Genomic DNA, 5,398 nt, shown 5'->3' on the forward strand with positions numbered 1-5,398 from the left:
GAGAATAATAGCAGGTCAAGTTTGTGAGTGATCATTTTCTCCTAAACTGGGCATATGTTTTGACTTCATGCAAATATTAAAAACATGCTTCATAAACCACAAGTCCACCCAAAATTTAATGTCTGGTATTTCTAATATTTTAAATTGATGTAGGCAGCATTTAGACAGGTATCAGGAAGCTCTTATTTTCTTGGATCATAAATATCCAGGACACTTAAAAGGCATGCAAATCCATGGGGGGGAAGGCATAGAAAAATGCCACCCAACCCAAGTTTGTACATTGATCTTCACCTAATATTTTAGCGGATGAGTATTATATACCACAAACTATTTTTTTTCACCACAAATTATAAATATTCTGAGGCAGCAATTTAATGCAGTGCACTGAGACTGAAAAAAATAAAAGCTTAAATGTGTTGTTTCTTAATTTTTATTTTATTGTCACTGAGAACTTCATGAAGGGAGACATAGAATTTCTGATTTTTCATTTATTTTTCCAATATATGGCTTCTGTTTTCTGCTTGCGTACAATTTTCCCTGCTTTATTGGATGTCTTATTATTTTTTCACACCCTCCAGGTCATCAGGTATACTGTCCCACATTTGGTAGCGGTCTAAATGATGTTTTTGCTTATTGACTAGTTAATTATGAAACTCGATCCCCCTCAGAGAGCCAGAAATCAGGGAAAGTTTGGTGTTCTTGATGATGCTTTTCTCAGTATATCTCAGTATTTCCTTTTTTCCCTTTCTCTATCAAGATTTTGTCTTTCTGGTTTTTATTTTTCCTTCTCCTCCCACCACCCCCACTTTTTATGAAATTTCTATTTTCTTTCTTTCTTCTCTGAGTTTCCAAAGAGAATATAAACTTGTAGTCAAAGGTCTACATGTTTCATTTAAGCCACTGTCATCTTCAAATTAGTATTTGCAATTCTTATATCCTTATGGATGAGGAACATGACTTTTAACCAAAATATCTTGCTAGAAATGTGTGTGTGCATGTACATGTGCGTGTGTGTGTGTATGTTTATTTGTGACAAGAAAAGAGAATATTAACAGTGAAGAAGCCCTTAAAGTAGCTCCCTTTGGCTCAGAAATTATTCTTGCTAGCAGTTAAATATTTCTATTAGAGATAAAGATGTTCCTCTCAGTAAGTAAGCAAGGTGAAGATGATTATAATTAGAAGCGACTATGTAATCGGACTCAAATGAATGTTCTATCATTTGGTATAGTGAAATTCAGTCTCTCTGGTATTAAAAGAGCCATACTAAAGTCTAGCCCAGAGAAGTGAGCTATCTTCCATATTTTTTTACCAAAGCCTTTGTGAGGAAGAAAAAAAGAGAAAGAAAAGGACAATTCCTAATATATTGAAACTTTAATCCTAGGTTATAAGGGATTTAGAGGTTACATGGTCTGGTTCTTAACTAAATCTAAGAACAGACATGTTCAGTAATAGTTCACTGCAATTGAGAACTACTGATTACTGGCACTTTCTATGATATAACAGAATGTGAAATAATAATTTTAGCTATTTTTTCTTATTAATTGCTAAATTCATTTTTATCTTGGTGACAAATAATGTGGCTTTAAGGATTTCTAGTTTGGGAAATTTGAGACTTTCCTTTAACCCTCAAATGAATCAGTATTTAAAATATTGCATGGCTATTTGAACAACAAGAAGAACTTAAATTTTTTGTTTCTGGGTAAGAATTTACATATATATACGAATATAAAACACACACACAACATATTTGCCTATGTATGTATATACCTAGATAAATAGATAAATTATTAATATCCCCCAATCTTTGGATTTTTTTTTCCAATAATTTGATCCACCCACCTCCCCTCAGGTAACCATCAGTTTTTTTCTCTAAGTTAAGAGCCTGTTTCTTGGGGCGCCTGGGTGGCTCAGTCATTAAGCGTCTGCCTTCGGCTAAGGTATGATCCCAGGGTCCTGGGATTGAGCCCCACATCAGGCTCCCTGCTCAGCGGAAGCCTGCTTCTCCCTCTCCCACTCCCCACTGCTTGTGCTCCCTTTCTCGCTGTGTCTCTCTTTGTCAAATAAATAAATAAAATCTTTTTTTTTTCTCATTAAACTTTTGTTTTAATGGGTCTCAAAATTCTGTGACAGATTTTTGGTCAAGTTGTTTCCATTAAAAAGTACTGATTTTAAAAACTAATAACTTAAAACTGCCACACACACACAAAAAAAACATGGTCCACAAAACATTCTCCTTTCCTTCTGAAGGTTTTACGATGCATTGTTATCATTAACCAGTCTTTTACTATTAAACTTAAATGGCCAATTGACACAAACAGTTCTGAGACCGTTCTTCCACCAGTGATTAAGACTGGGATGGCAGGTATTGGGGATAATATTCATTTAGCCTTCTGAGCTTTCTGGGCAGACTTGGTGACCTTGCCAGCTCCAGCTACCTTCTTGTCCACTGCTTTGATGACACCCACAGCAACCGTCTGTCTCATGTCACGAACAGCAAAACGGCCAAGAGGAGGATAGTCAGAGAAGCTCTCAACACACATAGGCTTGCCAGGAACCATATCAACAATGGCAGCATCACCAGATTTCAAGAACTTGGGACCATCTTCCAGCTTTTTTTCAGATCGACGATCTATTTTCTCCTTCAGCTCAGCAAACTTGCAAGCAATGTGAGCCGTGTGACAATCCAGCACAGGTGCATATCCAGCACTGATTTGGCCTGGATGGTTCAGGATAATCACCTGAGCCGTGAAGCCAGCTGCTTCTATTGGTGGGTCATTTTTGCTGTCACCAGCCACATTGCCACGACGAACATCTTTGACAGATACGTTCTTGACATTGAAGCCCACATTGTCCCCAGGAAGAGCCTCACTCAAAGCTTCATGGTGCATTTCAACAGACTTTACTTCAGTTGTAACATTGACTGGAGCAAAGGTGACCACCATCCCAGGTTTAAGAACACCAGTCTCGACTCGGCCCACAGGGACAGTACCAATACCACCAATTTTGTAGACGTCCTGGAGAGGCAGACGCAAGGGCTTGTCAGTTGGACGAGTTGGTGGCAGGATGCAATCCAGAGCTTCAAGCAGCGTGGTTCCACTGGCATTCCCATCTTTACGGGTTACTTTCCATCCCTTGAACCAAGGCATGTTAGCACTTGGCTCCAGCATGTTGTCACCGTTCCAACCAGAAATTGGCACAAATGCTACTGTGTCGGGGTTGTAGCCAATTTTCTTAATGTAGGTGCTGACTTCCTTAACGATTTCCTCGTATCTCTTCTGGCTGTAGGGTGGCTCAGTGGAATCCATCTTGTTAACACCAACAATTAGTTGTTTTACACCCAGTGTGTAAGCCAGAAGGGCATGCTCACGGGTCTGCCCATTCTTGGAGATACTGGCTTCAAATTCACCAACACCAGCAGCAACAATCAGGACAGCACAGTCAGCCTGAGATGTGCCTGTAATCATGTTTTTGATAAAGTCTCTGTGTCCTGGGGCATCAATGATGGTCACGTAATACTTGCTGGTCTCGAATTTCCACAGGGAGATATCAATGGTGATACCACGTTCACGTTCAGCTTTCAGTTTATCCAAGACCCAGGCATACTTGAAGGCCCTTTCCCATCTCAGCAGCCTCCTTCTCAAATTTTTCAATAGTTCTTTTGTCGATCCCACCACATTTGTAGATCAGATGACCAGTAGTGGTAGACTTGCCCGAATCTACGTGTCCAATGACGACGATGTTGATGTGAGTCTTTTCCTTTCCCATTTTGGTTTAGGTTGAGCGGTGGTTTTCACAACACCTGTGTTCTGGCGGCAAACCCGTTGCGAAAAAGCAATAAATAAAATCTTTTAAAAAAAAAAGAGTCTGTTTCTTGGTTTGTCTCTCTCTTTTTCCTTTTTTTCATTTGTTCAGTAAACCATTTTTTTTTTTTTAGGAAGGATCTATGCCCAATAGACTTTGAGCTCTTGAATATCTAAAATTAACTTTATTATGCCTTCATATGTGAATGCTCATTTAATTAGCTACAGAGGTCTAGATATAACACCACTTTTCCGTGTTAACTTTGAAGCCTTTGCTTGATTGCTTTTAAATATTTCTCTGCTGAAGCTGAAGCTTGATGTCCTTGTGATTCTTTCCTATACATATAACGTTTTGCTCTCTGACAATATCAACAATTCTATCTTAACTGCACAGTTCTTAAATATCACTAAGACATATCTGGTTTTTACTCTATTTTTATTCATCTATGTTCAGGTCTCAGCTGTTAATTTCAAAATTTAGACTTTTTTATTTGATTGATTATTTATTCCACTTACCTCTCTCTGCCCTTTTCTGGTTGGAACCCAGTACCCCTACTTGATGTCTATTAGCATTTCTGGATATAACATATATTTGTATTACATTATATATAACATATACACATTATATGTGTTGACATATATGTATATAAGTGATTCTTTAGAATTCTCTCATTTTTATTCATTTTTTTTCTCTGATTTCTGGGAAATTTTTCTTTCTCAGTCTTCTAGCTTACCACCTTCAGCAGTGTCCATTCCATCTATGTTTGCAACATAGATACACATATATGTGTTTTCATACATATCAAGAATTTGAGACATTTATTTTTTTTAACTTCCACATTTTCTAAAATGCATTATCTTTTCTTATTTCATAAGTGTGATAACTAAAATTATTATATTAAATTATATTGTTTCCCCTTATTAACTCTATTTCTTCATTATTTCATTCTGCTAATTAACTTCAATGTCTCCATTCCATGGTCTGGAATGTAGAGTTCGTATATGAATAGTGTATTTTCTCAGGTCATAACTTCTTCCTCCATTTGTGAAAAATAATGTTAATTATAGGAGACTTGTTTCAGGCTTTCCAGAGAAAGGTTGAGCTGTGTGGCTGTGTGGATATGATGAACTTATGTTATGGGGGTTACCATCTCCATCCCTGTCTGGAAAAATTCTTGCAGGCACTGTGGATATCTCTTGGATGCAGTCTCCCTCTGTACATAACTGTAAATACAGCTTTATCCTGGATGCAGTTACAAAAACCAGTATTTTCTTTTTTCTCCCCCTTCATTTTTTCCTTTACTGTTTTTGTTGATATATGGAGCTTTCATAATCTCTAATCTGCTTCTCATTCTTTTCCAATATCTAGGCTAAGCACTGTCACTGGCGCATCAGTCACATTCTTTAGAAAGTAGTGCTTGAGGATTAGTAAAGGACAAAATTCTGCTGATGCCATTCATTTTGGGACAGGTCCTCTGATGTAAGTATTCTAAAGACCATACTTATATTATTCTGATGACAATGCCACTCTTCACCTTGTTGACTTTCTTTCCACTGAAACTACTCTTTCCTTTGCTGGCCATTCGTTTTGTTTTTTT

General features: G+C 37.5%; 1 pseudogene; it reads right to left on the reverse strand.

The window, feature by feature from the left end:
* Positions 1–2,378: 2,378 nt before the first annotated feature.
* Positions 2,379–3,786, reverse strand: LOC118356868 (annotated as a pseudogene).
* Between the last annotated feature and the right edge of the window lie 1,612 nt (positions 3,787–5,398).

This window comes from Zalophus californianus, chromosome 3 (genome assembly GCF_009762305.2).
Source record: "Zalophus californianus isolate mZalCal1 chromosome 3, mZalCal1.pri.v2, whole genome shotgun sequence".
Taxonomy (NCBI): domain Eukaryota; kingdom Metazoa; phylum Chordata; class Mammalia; order Carnivora; family Otariidae; genus Zalophus; species Zalophus californianus.